General features: G+C 35.1%; 1 protein-coding gene across 1 annotated transcript in view; it reads right to left on the bottom strand.

Annotated features, from left to right (window-relative positions):
- LOC138714622 (putative fatty acyl-CoA reductase CG5065) overlaps positions 1 to 17,113 on the bottom strand; it is a 181,734-nt gene extending 164,621 nt beyond the window's left edge. The window contains exon 1 of the mRNA XM_069846654.1: positions 17,096 to 17,113. The gene's annotated coding sequence lies outside the window, so the exon portion shown is untranslated. The remainder of the gene's footprint in view (positions 1 to 17,095) is intronic.
- Between the last annotated feature and the right edge of the window lie 1,805 nt (positions 17,114 to 18,918).

Raw genomic sequence — 18,918 nt, 5'->3', positions numbered from 1 at the left:
TGTTAATTATTGTTTTTAAATATTTGCAAAAATTAAGTAAACTCTACAACTCGACTAAAGTTACTGCATTCGTGATGCAAGTAACATTAAGGAAGCCGTGAAAAAATCAACAAGATTCCAGATGCCGATGTTATTGCTGCAATATGTTATATAAATAATGTTTGCAAAAATTAAGTAAACTCTACAACTCCACTAAAGTTACTGCATTCGTGATGCAAGTAACATTAAGGAAGCCGTGAAAAAATCAACAAGATTCCAGATGCCGATGTTATTGCTGCAATATGTTATATAAATAATATTTGCAAAAATTAAGTAAACTCTACAACTCCACTAAGGTTACTGCATTCGTGATGCAAGTAACATTAAGGAAGCCGTGAAAAAATTAACAAGATTCCAGATGCCGATGTTATTGCTGCAATATGTTATATAAATAATATTTGCAAAAATTAAGTAAACTCTACAACTCCACTAAAGTTACTGCATTCGTGATGCAAGTAACATTAAGGAAGCCGTGAAAAAATCAACAAGATTCCAGATGCCGATGTTATTGCTGCAATATGTTATATAAATAATATTTGCAAAAATTAAGTAAACTCTACAACTCGACTGAAGTTACTGCATTCGTGATGCAAGTAACATTAAGGAAGCCGTGAAAAAATCAACAAGATTCCAGATGCCGATGTTATTGCTGCAATATGTTATATAAATTATATTTGCAAAAATTAAGTAAACTCTACAACTCTACTAAACTTACTGCATTCGTGATGCAAGTAACATTAAGGAAGCCGTGAAAAAATCAACAAGATTCCAGATGCCGATGTTATTGCTGCAATATGTTATATAAATAATATTTGCAAAAATTAAGTAAACTCTACAACTCCACTAAAGTTACTGCATTCGTGATGCAAGTAACATTAAGGAAGCCATGAAAAAAACAACAAGATTCCAGATGCCGATGTTATTACTGCAATATGTTATATAAATAATATTTGCAAAAATTAAGTAAACTCTACAACTCCACTAAAGTTACTGCATTCGTGATGCAAGTAACATTAAGGAAGCCGTGAAAAAATCAACAAGATTCCAGATGCCGATGTTATTGCTGCAATATGTTATATAAATAATATTTGCAAAAATTAAGTAAACTCTACAACTCGACTGAAGTTACTGCATTCGTGATGCAAGTAACATTAAGGAAGCCGTGAAAAAATCAACAAGATTCCAGATGCCGATGTTATTACTGCAATATGTTATATAAATAATATTGTTAAAATATTAAAATGAAAAATAAATCATTACATAACCTTACCGTTTGTTTTAAGTTCGCATTTATAGACTGGGGGGGGGGGGGAAAGACAGAGGTATATCACGGCCTGCTGGAGTATAGTAAACACAGAAAACATTTTAAAGCAACAATGTTGAAGATAGATATTTTTGTTTTGCAAATTTGCCGTCATTGAACAGAAACCAAGATGGAGATTTCATTGCAACTAATTAGAAATTCCTCTTTCAAGTATGTAATAAACGATCTTCGCACAAAGTAATGCACGATACACGAGCGGTATGTTTTCTTTCAATTCTCGGAACTTAAAAAGCTCAACTACGTTTCGCTTTTTCAAGCTTTTCCTCGAACATGAAAACTTCAACATACCGCTCTTGTAACGCATATTACTATTGTAGTCTCCCGATTACTTCAACAAGATCTCTTAGCAGTAAAAATAGTGATCCTGCCCTCTACATTTCAAGGCAGGTCACGAAGCATGCAACAGCTATACCAAGATGTTATGTCTTTTGTTCGAAAGCATGGCAAATCTGTCATTTTCTTAACTCTCACCTGCAATACGCAATGGAATAGCTATTGCTTTGCTGCCACATGAAAAACTCACCGATTGTCCTGACATTTTTACTTGCGTTTTCGCATTGAAACTCAAAGAACTGAAGATGGATAGGTTCAAGAAAAAGCGTTTGGTAAAAAAAACCATTAAGGGCACTGAGTTGTGATCCCTGTGCGATTAAAAATTTTCAGTACAAAAGTTTAGTTCAATATTTTTAGGCTTTTATTGCTCAAGACTGGAATAAAAATTTCCATACTTATACAATCAATCATTCTGAATTCAGTGATATAAAAGACAACTAAAAAGTTTCTTATCCAAATGCAAAAGAAAGGCCCTAACTGATAACCTGTTTTCCCACTTTGCTAAGTGCATCTCATTGTTCAGGTGCACATTACTTGCTACGATCTTCACTCATTATACCTTGTATTTTGTTAAGTTACCAAATAATGTATATTGTAAATTCTAAAGCAAATTTAGTTAAATATTTCACCCCTAGTGAAACAGAAAAAATATTGAAATTTGTTTAACATTTTTTTGCAATTTTTTCAATGTATATATATTTTTTTTCTCGTGTTATGTATGTGATATTCTTAAACCCGTAGGTCTACTATGTAGAACACAGGGTGCATAAAACTCTGTAAAAATTTCATGTAAATTTATTCAGTGGTTTCAGAGAAAAATGCACTTAAGTATGAAAAATTTTAACTTATGGAAAACTGCATTAAAAAAAAGAAGGATGTATGAATTACATGCACCGCCAAATTTAAAGAGGCTATTTAAAGGACTTATCCGCAGAAATATCCCCCACAATATTTACATTGTTCTAAAGAGTAAGTTTTTCACTTTTTTTAAAACACAAAATAAAAAATCGCATTTTTGACCCCTAATCACTTCCTGGTTCCCTTAAGAAAGAAGCTTTTTAAAGATATATTTTTTACAGGGTTACACTTCATTCAGTTATTATGTTGCTTTCAATGTTACATCTTCCGTGGAGTACGTTTCATTGTTATGGAAGCAAATAACTTCCAAAATGTGCGGTATTCCTTCTGGAAAATAAAGAGAGGATTAAGGATTGGAAACCAAACTGAGTGAGAAGTTTAGGACGCTCAACATTAATGGAAAACTGCACTTACAAAAGATTGATGAATGGACGCAATAAACCGCAGGTTAATGAGAAAGGAAGACAGTGGGATATCTTGCTAAAATCATATTTTAAATAATGAGGATAAAAATTGCTATTGAACATCGAGTGCAATGTGTAAACATACTTTTGATTTAATATGAAGCTAAAACAACAAGAAACTTTGTCCTCATTATTTAAAATATGATTTTTGCAAGATATCTCACTGTTGTTCTGAGGTACGATATATATATATATATATATATATACACATACTAGGTTCAAAAAGTTCCCGGAATTTGCTAGCATCATAGAAACAACGTACCTTAAACACTATTCTACAGCATTCCCTTCAAAATAGTTGCCTTCCGCAACAACACACTTTTGCCAACGCGTGTAGAGTTCCTGGAAGCAGGCCTGGAAGCCATTTTGTGAAACCCGTCTTAGTGCTCTCGTCGCGTTTGCGATAACCTCTTCAGCATTGAATCTCCGTCCTTTCAGATGACTTTTCAGACGGGGAAACAGAAAGTAATCAGGTGGTGAGAGATCAGGAGAGTATGGTGGGTGATCCAAAGCAGTTATGTTGTGCCTGGCAAGAAAATTCTTTACAATAATTGCGCGATGAGCAGGTGCATTGTCATGCATAAGGAACCAGTTGTTTTCTACCCACTTTTCTGGACGTTTCCTTCTCACTGCGTCCCAAAGGCGACGGAGGGTTTTTACGTACAATTCTTTCGTTACAGTACGACCTTCTGGAATGAACTCATGGTGCATGAGACCCTGAGAGTCGAAGAAAACTTCCAACATAACTTTGCTTTAAGTGTGCTTAAATGCGACAGGCTCATGTCAGTAGATTTACTGGCATGTGAAAGAACTCCTGCGGGACAAAATTCCGGCACATCCGGCGATGCTGATATAACCTCTGCAGTTGCGAGCGTCGTTAAATAAAACATAACATTTAAAATAACTTTGCCTTTGGAAGTGTCCCTAGGAAATTTTTGCTTCCGAGGAGATGTTTTCGATTTCCACTCAGATGACTGTCGTTTAGGGACTGGGTCGTACAAGTAGCACCAGTTTCATTTTGTTTAAGAAATCACCATCTTCATCAGCCATACTGATCATGTCCCCAGCAAAACACAGAACTTGATGTTTGTACTTTGCTCTGTGGACATAATTACAAAATGCGACGAACAAACAAAACACTATGATAAACAATTGCCTACAACTCAGAACCAATAATTGCCATTATCAACAAACTTTAAGGAAATGACATCATGAATGTTACCAACAAAACAAATGTATAATATCCCTTGTTATATATTAATACGAAAAATGGTAGTAAAATTCCGGGAACTTTTTGAACCTAGTAGTATATATATATATATATATATATATATATATATATATATATATATATATATATACATGTAGGCCTACGTTATTAAATAATTTTTTCAAGACTATTTTTTTATTTTTCTGAGTAGGAATAAACAAGAATGAATGATTTATACTATTAATCTGAATATAACCTACTAATATATTTATAATAGGCGTACTCATCTTCTTCCACAATAGCCCTGCCAAGACTCTGGAATTCGCTACCTGCTAGCATCAGGGACTGTCGAAATAAAATTGAATTCAAACGCAAACTTACTAGGCACTTGGTCAGTAATTGATTTCTTGTAAATAGTTTCCTTAATCTATCACAAAATATTTCAATATCCAGTAATTTCATCACTGTACAATTTTGTTATTCTGGGTTTAATTTGTAATTCAGTAAACTATAAAATATTCTTTGTTTTTCTATGATAAATTATCTAGCTTTCATTAGTCAGGTAATCTTTTCGTACTTTGATTTTTATTGTAATTGTAATTGTAAATTTAATACTAATTGTAATTTTATTTGTAATTGTAATTGTAAATTTAATACTAATTGTAATTTTATTCTTCATATTATAGTTGGAATCTCCTGGTAGAGGGGCAGAGAAGGCCTTATCTCTACCAGGTTAAACAAATAAATACTAATACTAATACTATTAATATAGCCTACGAAACAAGGTACACATATTCTCTGGAAAGAAGTTAGACTGAAATTTATTTGAAACTAAAGCAATGTAGTTTCTTTTATTATAATATGTTCAACATTGTTAACTTCTCAGGTCATAGATTATAATCTAAACACATCTGCTTTTAAATATTAATCTGTTTCTTTATAAAACTCAATTCATAGATGTAGGATTTCTTTGTGTATTGAATTACGAAACACATTCCAAATGAAATACTGTACGTGTGTAACAGAATTTCGATATAAACAACAAAATCGTTTTCTCCTTCCAAGTTATTCTCGTGCTTTAATAACACTTTCAAACGTGTTTTCACTGTTAACAGCCACCGGATAATGTAACTTTATTACGTATCTTTCATCCCAGTGGCCCACTTCCGATTCTTCGAACCTGCGTTCCGGTCGAAATTACGTCAGTCTTGTAACAGCACGGCCCACTTGATCTCAGACATATTCGCTTTCACTCACGGTCACCGAGAGAGGTTCAAGGATCTGTACGCCTTCTCTATCCGACTGTCATGGTGAGAAGAATCTGTTAGTATTTCTCATACAGAGTTGTAATTTGTATACAAAATTTCGTAATCGGCAGACACTGAAATGTTGGCCTATGTTGAGTTGCATATACAATCTGAACAGTAAGTAATGCCATTAAGTTTAGAGGGTTGTTGTTTGCGATATTTCAAACAAAAAATATTTTAATACAATTCTGCTCGTTTTTGCTTCCTTTTCGAGGTAAAATTTATTTTATATGAAACATTTCATAGCGTGTTTTGGGAAAGCCATTGATTTAATTCCCAATATGCTCAGTCAATTTAAGAGAGCAAAGTACTATGATAATAAATTATTATGGAAAGAATTTTAGTTTTGTTCTTTTAAATATACAGAAATTTGATCCGAACTAAAGTAGTATTTTGAAATTTCTTTTCATAACGAAAAGTTACATATGTTTGGATCAAATTTCTGCACATTTAATGGACAAAACTAAAATTATTTCAAGAATTAATTATCATAAAGATGATACTAAGGGATATGCTACGGAAGCTAAATGGCAGCTGTGAGCAGTATGGGATGAAGATAAATGCCAACAAGACGAAGACCATGGTCATAGGAAGAAAAGTGAAGACTCATTCACAATGAAAATTAAACATAACGTAAGCGTTAACTTAAGAATGTAAACGTTATGGTAAAATCAAGAAATCATATCATTATTCACGACGGGAACATAAACATAACAGCAAACATACTTGGTAACCATGGAAACATAACAACGACGCCATTTCCTCATATTCTGTCGTATATATCAGCGCTCCACGATTGTGTTCTGTTTGCAAATCACGTACGCATAAGGCCCATTCACAATGAAAATTAATCATAACCGTAAGATAAACACAGAAGTTTGCGCCCAGGCTACCAAATGGGATCATTCACAATGATTCACATAAGCATTGACATAAACATTACCGTTAGACGTTAACATGAAAGTTTGCAAACTCCAAACTTTCATGCTTATGCTTACGTGATTTGCAAACAGAACACAATCGTGGAGCGCTGAAGTATACGAAAGAATGTGAGGAAATGGCGTCGTTGTTATGTTTCCATGGTTACCAAGTATGTTTGCTGTTATGTTTATGTTCCCATCGTGAATGATGGTATGACTTCTTGATTTTACCGTAACGTTTATATTCTTAAGTTAACGCTTACGTTATGTTTAATTTTCATTGTCAATGAGCCTTAAGCATGAAAGTTTGTAGTTTGCAAACTTTCATGTTAACGTCTTACGGTAATGTTAATGTCAGTGTTTATGTGAATCATTGTGAATGATACCATTTGGTAACCTGGCCGCAAACTTCTGTGTTTATGTTACGGTTATGTTTAATTTTCATTGTGAATGGGCCTTAAAGTAAACTTGCGAATTCTAAATGAGGCAGTAGAGCAGGTGGACAGCTTCAGATACTTGGGGTATACTGTAAGCAGTAACATGAGCTGCTGCCAAGAAATCAAAAGGAGAATCACAGGTGAATTTACTTGTAATGTATTAGGCTGTACCACAGTTTTGTAGAATAGATCCCTATAGGCTAATGTACCTGTATTATTATGTGTGATATATTCAAACGCATATCAATAGACACTCTCTGAAGATATGTAGCCTTAGTTCTATTCCTGATTCATATCTCAAAAGAAAGCGACAACACTCCGAACTTGTTCCGGCAACTTCGAACCGTTTATTTCCTTTAAATCTGGATACAATTTTTGTGCCAACTTTCTCCAGTTAGTCGTAAATTTTGTTCTCAGAGTTTTACATTACTAGCCTACTACTAATAAAGGGGATGAACCTATTCTTTTACATTTTACAATGTGTATATATTTTTTAAAACTATATACACACACTGGAATTTTAGTCAGTTTTGTATGTTTATAAGAAATGTATGGACAAACTGCATTTTACGCCACTCCGCCCTTTACCTGCAGGTGGGCCTCGCCCCGGGGTCATGGTGGCCCCCAAAACAAGCCAGCCCAGCTCGTTACTTCCGTGTATAAGCCCCCCCGTAACAGGTTCTGGGTCGACCATCCTTCCTTCCGTCCAATATGTGTCGGAGGAGAAAGTTCCCAGACGCTTTCTCCCTGCCGAGAACTAGTTTTGTCCTCTTTTTTGTGTTTCACACAACAGAAAGATGGCGGTGAGCCATCTCATAGATTATGTAAGTAAACGAGACTTGTTTATGCAGGTCGTCATTTATTTAACGTCTTCACTGCACACCGAACGCATCAAGCTTGTCTTTTGTTCTGTTTTCTCTTCGTATTCCTTCAGAGTAGAATTATCGTGTGTCTGTTTGGTTTTAGAAGATTCACTAACACAGTCATAAGAAACATATGTATAAAAACAAGAAGAAATAACGTAATCACTGGCCATGTTTAAAAATTAGGAGGCTTTGACAATTTGTAAAACAAGAGAACGTCATTTTTATGGTAGCTAAGTCAAAACCTGATGTTCTATTGTTTTAAAAATTATCTGGTGGGCGGGCAAAAGAGCTTAAATCACTCTGTGTAAAATTTACAGGAGGAATTTTTCAAAGATTTAAACAACATGTTTGGACTATTTTATGATTTTCTTTATTGCTGACGTCACTGGTTTTAGGATCTCTTTCAGGAAACGGGTTTAATGAAGGAAATCGTATACAGCGAAACCTCCAAGATACGGACACTCCTCATATACGGACAGATTTTTATGTCCCAACTGAAATAATATAGAAGGTAATTATAAATTTAACTCTCGTTTACGGACACTCTCAGACACGGACACGGACAGCTGTTTCACAGCCTTAAAGCTTGCTTTACCTCCTGACTGTGGACAGAACTTGGATTTCAAAGACTAATGTGTTATAAAAATAAAATATTTAGTTTTGAGAACTGTACAGAAATTCCTTAACATGAAAGAAGACAATAAGGGTCTCGTAGGCTACCACTAGCCTAACCGGCTACCCCTTTGTTAGCTGGAAGCGGGTGGATAAACAAAGTCATAAAATTTAACCTGTCTGATGGGTCCAAGGTTTCCACGATCGTGAAATTGTATTCGACACGTAATAGGATTAGTAGGAATATCCTTTTCACTTCACTCAGTTGTGTCCACACCTGTGGAGTAACGGTCAGCGCGTCTGGCTGCGAAACCAGGTGGCCCGGGTTCGAAGCCCGGTCTGGGCAAGTTACCTGGTTGAAGTTTTTCCGGGGTTTTCCCTCAACCCAATACGAGCAAATGCTGGGTAACTTTCGGTGCTGGACCCCGGACTCATTTCACCGGCATTATCACCTCCATATCATTCAGACGCCAAATAACCTAGATGTTGATACAGCGTCGTAAAATAACCCAAGAAAAAATAATAAATCAATCAGTTGTTCTGTTTCAAAGATATGGCAACTGAACGTAAAGGTTAAGTTGAAAACTGTAAATTACAGTACTGCATAACTGTAGACCTAGAATAAAATTGCATGGCACAGTATTGTATTTTCCTTTTTCGGTCTTATCTACTGTAGATCAAAGTTGCAAAGAATTTACTGTAGTACAGTAGACTGTATTTAGAATTAAACTACAGTAATACATTTCATTTAAAGCGTGAAGGGACACAAAATGCAAATATTATAAATTTACTGTTAGATTGGGGAGCCTCCCTTCCAATAAAGGACACCTCTCAGATGCGGACAGATTGTTACGTCCCTTCGATGTCCGTAAATGAGAATTTTCACTGTATCACAAAAATTATGACTTAAGCCCTTTTGCCGGCTCAACGGAGGTCAAAGCCTACTAATTTCTAAACATAGCCTAATGATGAAGTTATTTCTTCATTGTTTTTAAATACATAGGTTAAGTCATTATGTTCTATACCCCGAAAAAAAAACGCGGTATAAGGTAAATATCAGTAGCTATTTGCAAACGTATCGTACCTACGAACTGTCGAGCAAGTATTATGATAATACTACAGTTTGATTTGGTGAATTTGAAGGAGATAAACATTTTCAGCAACCCCGTTACCGAAGAAGTAGTTTATTATAAACAAATTTTTGACTGTACTACGAATGCGTGTATTTGAGATTATTTTTTTTTTTGATTTTTGTATTTTTTTTTCGGGTCGAGTCTAAAGGGAACAGAAATAAAGGTTTTATAATTACGTGGAAATGGGAAAACCAATGTTTAACCAATCGGAACACTTCTTTACCATAACGCCTGATGACATATCAGTACTTTTTAAGTAACGGTTCTCATTTTAATGAGACGTTAAAAATTGACAACTCTTAATTTGAATAATTTCGAGAGAAAAATTGTTCCGGGGCCGGGTATGGAACCCGGGACCTTTGGTTAAACGTACCAACGCTCTACCAACTGAGCTACCCGGGAACTTTACCAGACACCGATCCAATTTTTCCCTCTATATCCATAGACCTCAAAGTGGGCTGACAACCTTCACAGAACAACATAGATCGAACAGAAGACGAAGCCCATAATTAGTATAGGTAGCTCAGTTGGTAGAGCGTTGGTACGTTTAACCAAAGGTCCCGGATTCGATACCCGGCCCCGGAACAATTTTTCTCTCGAAATTATTAAGATCAATTTTACAGGGAGTTCTACCTCAAAGCCCGATTTGCATAATACACGTCACTGTTCGTTAACAGAAAACCACAATTTAAGTAACACAGAGTTAGTGTTCACTCAATGTTGGTTGCTTGACGGTTGTCAGGCCACTATGAGGTCTGTGGATATAGAGGGAAAAATTGGGTCGGTGTCTGGTAGAGTTCCCGGGTAGCTCAGTTGGTAGAGCGTTGGTACGTTTAACAAAGGTCCCGGGTTTCATATCCGGAACAATTTTTCTCTCGAAATTATTCAAATCAACTTCACAAGTTATACCTGAAAGCCCGATTTGCAACTCTTAATTTGACTTTCGTCAAGCAAAATCTGTTACAAGGAGAAAAATAGGCACCTGCATCTACTGGAAGAACTCCGTACCTCTGTTGTAGTGAAATAGCAATAAAACTGTCAGGGACTTGGTGCTTGTTACAGAGTGACACCAACGACCATCCAGATATTCAGAGGTCAATACTGAGTTGCGTTACATTGGATTTAAAGGGGAAAGTTAAGAGAGTTTGAAATATACACAACGGTACTGCGTTATAACGCATTAATGTCTTCAACCAATCCTATATGGCAGAGATAATAATTTTATTGGTGTTCCTCCTTGTATATATACGCGTAATTAATTATTATTCATATACTAAAATATGCATTGCGTTTGTAACTTGTTTTCATTTGTTTAAAAATTGGTTGCTAGGCAACATAGTTGCTTCCCTTCGGCATTTCAGGATTCCTGTGCAACAAATCGATGAAGGGGGAGTCAGTATGGAGTGGTGTTGTATTAAGACACATTTCTCCAAGTGGAATATAAATCCACGGCTTGGGTGGGACTAATGATGGGTTTCGTGCTGTATCAGGGATTCATCGGCATGTGAAATACGTCATCCAGTTTCGGAAATCAAACGACAGTTGTGTTAGTTTGAATGCTTCATTTTTGTTTAGGCTTACATTTGGAGAGCATGACTCTATAATAAAATAAATAATTAACGAAGGGTATGAAATATATATTTTATCTTCATATGAAGAGACATTCCGGAATTAGTTCAAGCTCAGAACAAATTTTGTGCGAGATCGTGCGTATTTGCTTGTTTTCCGCACAGAACCAATACGCGGTAAGTGTGAAATACCACATTCAGTATTCCCAACGTAACACACATAACAATTTCCCTCTTCTTACCGATTAAGCGCGACATTCATTTTACTGCTTTAGGCTTTTAACATATTATTTTTAGAGACGTTTAACATAGTAATAATTATAAATTGGAAACTTACCACTGCAATTTCACCTAAATTGCAATGGTAATTATTGTTTTTAAATATTTGCAAAAATTAAGTAAAGTCTACTACTCCACGAAATTTATTGCATTCCTGATACAAGTACCATTAAGGAAGCCGTGAAAAAATCAACGAGATTCCAGATGCCGATGTTATTACTGCAATATGTTATATAAATAATATTATTAAAATATTAAAATGAAAAATAAATCATTACATAACCTTACCGTTTCTTTTAAGTTCGCATTTATAGACTGGGGGGGGGGGTGAAGACAGAGGTATATCACGGCCTGCTGGAGTATAGTAAACACAGAAAACATTTTACAGCAACAATGTTGAAGAAAGATATTTTGGTGTTCCGAAGTTGGCGTCATTAAACAGAAATCAACATGGAGATTTCATTGCAACTAATTAGAAATTCGTCTTTCAGATATGTAATAAACGATCTTCGCACAAAATAATGTACGATACACGAGCGGTATGTTTGTTTTCATGTTCTCGAAAATTAAAAAAGCTCAACTACGTTTCGCTTTTTCAATCTTTTCCTCAACCATGAAAACTTCAACATACCGCTCTTGTAACGTATATTACTATTTCACTATGGTTCACTGAAAGTGCATCCTACATGACTATTAAACTCTATCACTTTATTATTGTAGAACTCGCGATTACAAATCAAACGAGTGGTCGCACAGGTCTGCAGCTGCTCTCGATGCCGAGATATTACTGAGAGAATCCACGCTGCACGGCTAATTTTATACGGAACTTCGGCGCTCTTATACCCGTAGCGAGAGGAGATGACGTTATTGGGAAAGGTCACACAAGTTACATTGGTTCATGGCCTAACTATAGATAACATTAGCATAAGGCTGTGGCTCATAGTGTTGTTAGAGAAAGCATTTGAAATTGTAATTTTTTTGTTTCGCCACACTTCACGGAAGGGGTGCCCATGCGCTGTTGTGAAAGACGTGAAAATTAATCTATTGGAAGATAGACTGATAAACTCAAAAGACCAAAGATTTCACCCAAATTTTAATTTTCCATTGAATGTATTATAAATAGAAAATGTTATGTATGGTGCTGAAAAAAGTCATTCCATGACATTCGTGCCTGCACTGATATGAGTTCTGCATGCTATAACTTCATATCCATTACCTACGGCACTGTAAGCATCACCTTTACGCAGACGACTTACAAATCTATATCCACACAACCCCTGACTCACTCAATGACGCAATACAAAATCTTAACGAGGACCTTGAATCTATATCTGCATGGGCCAGAAAGTTTGGTTTGACTCTCAACGCAAGAAAATCACGAGCAATCCTAGTGGGACATCAACGTCTACTATGCAATATTACTCCTGCTCTTCCAGTCAAGTTAAACGACACAATAATCCCTTTTGCTTCCTGTGTTAAAAACCTTGGAGTTTACTTTGATACGCATTTAAACTGGAATAACCAAGTAACCCATATTACCAAAAAAGTGCTTTCCATACTACATTCCTTAAACAGCATTCGAAAGTTCCTTCCGCTTTCACTCAAAATACTAGTGGAAACAATAGTAATGCCCCAATTCGATTATTGTGATTTTCTACTGACTGACCTCAATGTCAACCAGTCGCAAAAATTACAACGTGTTCATAATTCTTGTGTTCGCTTTGTCTGCGATGTCCGTCGCGCTGACCACATTACCCCATCCTTCCAAACTCTAAACTGGCTACGGCTTAACGAACGTAGAAATTTTCATTCTCTTGTTCTCCTTTTCCAAGTCCTTCACACCTCTACACCTACCTACCTTACCACCCGTTTCAGTTACCTGTCATCATATCATAATCTCTTCACACGCACGCAAAATAGCCGCATACTAGCCATACCAACACATAAGACATCATCGTATTCATCATCATACACAATCTCGCTCTCGCGCTTGTGGAATACCCTACCCAGTGACATCACAGACTGTCGGAATTTAGTAGCGTTCAAAAGCAAGCTTATTAAGCATTTTCTTACTGCGTAGAGTAGGTTTAATTTTTACTTAATCAATAAAAGAAATACTTCTCTCTTCTTAACTTTTACAATAAACTGTCTAGCTTTCATTAATCAGTTAATCTTTTAGTGCTTTGATATTTATTGTATTTGTAAATTTAATATTAATTGTAATTATAATTGTAATTGTATTCTTAATATTGTAGTTGTAATCCCCTGGTAGAGGGGAAGAGAAGGCCTAATGACCTTACCTCTACCGGGTTAAATAAATAAATGAATGAATAAATAAATAAATAAATAAATAAAATAAATTACCAAAATTAATCAGCTCTCGAAACTGATCTATTGTCGACAATGACTACATAACCATCCTCGCTGTTGCGGAGAGGGAATCTTTGCATTTGTTGGCAAGTGCTACTGAATTTATTGCGATGTTGCAATTTTTTATACAAAACAAAGTTGATTTCCCTCTAAGTAAAAAGAAATAACGCAGAATGATAACGGAAATAACTGTTCCTTTTATCTTAAGAATTTGCTCTGTGAAGTAACTGTCTCGAACATTTTCCACCCCGTATAAGAAAATGGATTCAATTATGGTATGAAACGCGGTCTCATTAATTTTTCCATTGCTTATTTAACTTACACTGTTACATACTAATGCCTGTAGGGGATGATTCTATAGACACACACTAGACGTGACACAGTTTTGTGCCTCCCCAAGCTAGGGGCCTCCACTGAGACACACACAGGACGATCTAAGCGTGACCTCATGTAGGAAAATGTTAGCCTGGGAGAAGTCGCTACACGCAACATCGTTCGGATGGTCGTACACTCAGAATTTTGCCGAGACTAGAGCAGTATTGGATTTTTCCTGTTATAACTTTTAAGAGAGATGAAATATCGAACTGAAGTGAGAACACGTGTTTTCTTAAGGCCTGGGGCTTTCTTTTGATGTATCACAATATATATTTTACTAGTGGCTTATGCAGCAAATGCTGCTGCAAACTAAGTTCGTTACACGTTCAAATAAAAATTTTTCAGATTTATTTTCAATGAAGAATACTTGTCTTTTTGATAGTTATTTGCTTCCATAATAATGAAACATACTCTCTCTGAATGGTTTTTTTAGGCCAAATACTTTTTCTTGAACCTATCCAACTTCAGTTTTTGAGTTTCAACGCGAAAACGCAAGTATCAATGTCAGGACGATAGCAGTAGCTATTTCAGGTCATTGTGGATTGTAGGCAAAAGTTAAAAAAATGTCAGGTTTGCTAAGCTTTCGAACAATAGCATTTTCGTATAGCTGCTGCATGTAGAACTTGAAATGTAGAGCGTAAAATCATTTTATCCTACTAAGAGATCTTGCTGAAATGATCTGGAGACTACAAAATTTTCTAGGCCTCTTATTTTATCAGTAAGTAATACCTTTTTATCTTTCCTTAGGAACTGTAATTTTTGCGCTCTCTCGACCCAATACTGAAGACAATGCACATATCAATATCTACACTACACCGCCATTAAGTATATGAAAAAGACCCAACCCCACTGGTATAATAAGTATAAAAATATTTGATTTTTAATAACAATATTATTATCTTACTTAAGTTTTGTAGTTATAATATATAGCAGTCACTCAGTAAATTATAGAAATGAAGATCTAAATTAAGATATTCTCTACATATACTTACATAACCTCAAAACGTTTCACTTTCATGTCATCAATATAGCATCAGTATTATGTACAATTAATGAAAAATAGATGCATCATGATATTAACTATAATATTTAATTACTAATGGTAATAATGTCATCAAACCACCTCAGGTTTCGTAGATTTGAATATCCAATACACAGTTGTACTCAGAAAATTATACACTGCAGAATCAGTTTTTAATAACAAATTGAATTGAGCTCTTAATATGTCGGTAATCCTGCAGGCCATGGCCTTCGTGTAATAGCCTATTGTTTATTGTAGTGTGTGTTTTGTTCTGAAATTCAATCAAGTCGGCCGTGATTCAATAAAAATTCGTTCTCAAAACTGACAACAGATGGATTTTGTAAAATAGGAAAATTATGTAGGAAAATTGACATTTCACTGAAAACTACTACTTTTCCGAAAAACTTAGGATGCCAGGCATGAAAATGAGGGGTCACTCATTAAAATCCGTTCAGCCGTTTTCCCGTAATTTTAATTACCAGTTCAAATTATATATATAGAATATTTTATTGGGAAAGAATGTAGATACCTGCTTCAACACTTCCAGGCTCCATTTATATTCGATTGACTTTTGTACTGCAAAATACAGGTTTTTATTTTATTTTATGAAGGGGTAAGTTGCCTGGCGAAATATCAGCATTCAAGGAAAAGTTTAAGAGCTTTTTTTTTTCTTCAGAATTTGAGACAATCTACGTCCTGCACTGACTGCAATTATACAATATTATAATTTTCACTGAGTCAGTTCACCGAAGCTGGAGAAAGTCTTTCAGTTCAAATGTTCGCTACTATATACGGGCTATTCCATATGAAATCGATCAGTAAAAAACCTCACATTTTTTTAATACTCAATTTTTTTCCCTATTTATACAAGGTGCTGAGGACAGTGCATTTTCAAAAATATACTATCGAAAGTCAAACGGTTTTCATACTATTGAGCGACAAATTTAGCGTATTTTATAAAACCAAGCCTCTTTCAGCGCTCAGACCTCTGGAACCATTTACTGCAGAACATTGAACGAGAGCTTATTTTGAAGCTGACATTTGGTAGGTTATGATAAGAAGTAATCCTTATTTTTATTGTATACAGAGAGACAGATAATCTGATTTTGCTTACTTTTAGGCTTTTTGCCAATTTGTAAAAATGTAAAAAATATTGAGAAAAAACCTTGCATTATTAAGAGGGATTCGGCATTGTTTGCTTAGTGGCTCGGCAATAAGTTTCGAGGGAATTAAATAAATTATTTTCACACGCCTAGACTTGAACGGCGCAGTACCGCAAACACTGGCCGAGAGCTGAAGATAAGTGAGCGTTGGGCGTCATTTTACTCCTGTGTTTATGAAAACTTGTGATAAAGCTAGCCCAGATAGGCGCTACTAGACGAAACATCACGTGTTTGTCTCCTGGCCTTGCTTGTCTCGGCTAGCTCCCGCCTCACAGTCAGTTGGTTACTTCACGCGCGTACTATTTATTTTCTTTATTTGATATTTTCAATATTTTCTTATCAACGGTGCACCAGTAAAAAATATGTGTTTATTTGTACTTTCAATGCGGAATCTAACCATATATTTTAAAAATACTTTTTCGTGGGCAAAGGCGTCTTAATGAAGAAAAATCTAAATTTCTCCATTTCCATAAAAAGTAAGAAAAACTATTTACATGTCAATTATAAACTTTAATTTCTCAGCATCAAAATAAACCGTGATTTTGATCATTGGGTGAAAGGGTTTTCGGAGCCACAACAGTTTAAAGTTGCAAATTTTATGAAAATACGATAAATTAAAATATTTTTAATTTAAACACTATGAAGTTCTGATGCCTCAAACTTTGCACAAAGCATTGTATCACAGTTGTCAACGGACAGAAAAAGTTTCATTGTATTTAAAAATTGTAAGGTCAATTTTCTCTGTATTTCGGTCGATTTGAGATGGAATAGCCCATACGTACTATTTCAGAATACATTTTAAGAAGCTGTACTCACATGTTACAGCCATGTCGCTTCTGTGCCTTAATCCCCAGTCACAGCTGAAGTGAGGAAGTTCCAGTAGGCAGTCTTTCAGCCGAGATAACAACTGACCGCAACCCACAACCGGTATGGCAACAAGTGCACAAACTGGACACACATCAATAGTACAATTAGAACTGCTTCTTTCTCTATGACGTATGAAACATTCAAGAGAATAATACAAGGTTATTAATAAGTCCGTGAAACATTTTAAAAGTTCGCTACAAATAAACGACACACGAATACAACATTTTATTATACTGAAAAATATATAGTATTAGTATTAGTATTAGTATTTATTTATTTAACCTGGTAGAGATAAGGCCATCAGGCCTTCTCTGCCCCTCTACCAGGGGATTACAACTACAATATCAAGAATAAAATTACAATTTATTTATTTATTATTTGCTAATAATTATAACATAAAATGTAATATATACAGAAAAACTCTAGCTCGCCCCTGAAAGAGCAGAACTCATGCTCAGGGGCGGATTCCTGAATTGAAATTAATAATTATACAATACAATTTGTCTTATGTCTACTGTGCAATTATAGTATATAAATTTAAATTTACAATTTTTCAATTTTTATAAAATCCATAAACAATTTTTTAAATTTAATACTAGAACTATTAGAATTGACAAGATTAGGATACTTAAATATAAATTTGTTATATATTCTTGGGTCTAAATTATTACTATGATTAAATACTGTAACAGTGTTGCATTTTGGTTCAAACAATCTTAAAGAATTCATACCTTTTGTTTCATAACTATGAGAATACAATTAAAAATTATTTCGATTTTTATGTATGAATTTTATTAATACAATATAAAAAATTTGTCTTAAATTAATATTAAATTTACAATTATAATTACAATAAGAATTAAAGTACGACAAAATTACCTGATTAATGAAAGCTAGGCAATTTATCATAGAAGTTAAGAACAAAGAATATTTTTGTATTTACTGAATTACAAATTAAACCTAGAATAACAAAATTCTATAGTGAAGAAATTACCATATACTGAGATATTTTGTGATAGATTAAGAGAACTATTTACAAGAAACCATGTCTGAACGAGTCTCAATTACTGACCAAGTGCCTAGTAAGTTCGCGTTTGAATTCAATTTTATTTCGACAGTCCCTGATGCTAGCAGGTAGCGAATTCCAGAGTCTTGGCAGGGCTATTGTGAAAGAGGATGAGTATGAGGAGGTGCGATGTGATGGTATTGTTAGTATTGTTTCATGGCGAGAGCGTGTGTTCAGATAAACTCACCTAGCTTTTTTTTTACATATTTCACAGATGCTTACTGTGTCCACCTCTGCTGATACTCAGGCAATTATACGATAATCTACTTCGTTTCACGTACATGTTAGTATATCACCGTTGACCAGAGCTACAGCAGTTGCGATACTACTGCAAATATTTTGGAGATTAGCTGGAGATTAGCAGGGAGTGGAGGGATAAAGATGACATCGTTCATAAACCCCACAAGAAAAAAAATCACTCTGGCTTAAATCCGGGGACAGGGGCGGCCACAAGATTAACGCGTTATCTTCTTGTCCCGTGCGTCTTATCCACCTTTGTGGTGAATTTTCATAGAGATATCCTCTCATATCTTTGTGGTAGTGAGCCGGGCAGCCGTCTTGTAAGATGCAATCATTAACCCTGTCCTCATTCAGTTGTGGCCGAGGATCGGTGCACAATAATAGCCTTCATCCCGGAATATCTCATACCATTTCTTAATACTGTTGAAAACAGGTGCTGTCTTTTAAAATTCTGCTCTAAATCGTC

The sequence above is a fragment of the Periplaneta americana genome, chromosome 15 (assembly GCF_040183065.1).
Source record: "Periplaneta americana isolate PAMFEO1 chromosome 15, P.americana_PAMFEO1_priV1, whole genome shotgun sequence".
Classification (NCBI taxonomy): domain Eukaryota; kingdom Metazoa; phylum Arthropoda; class Insecta; order Blattodea; family Blattidae; genus Periplaneta; species Periplaneta americana.
The sequence above is the reverse complement of the archived record's forward strand: the minus strand, read 5'-3'. Positions and strand labels throughout refer to the sequence as shown.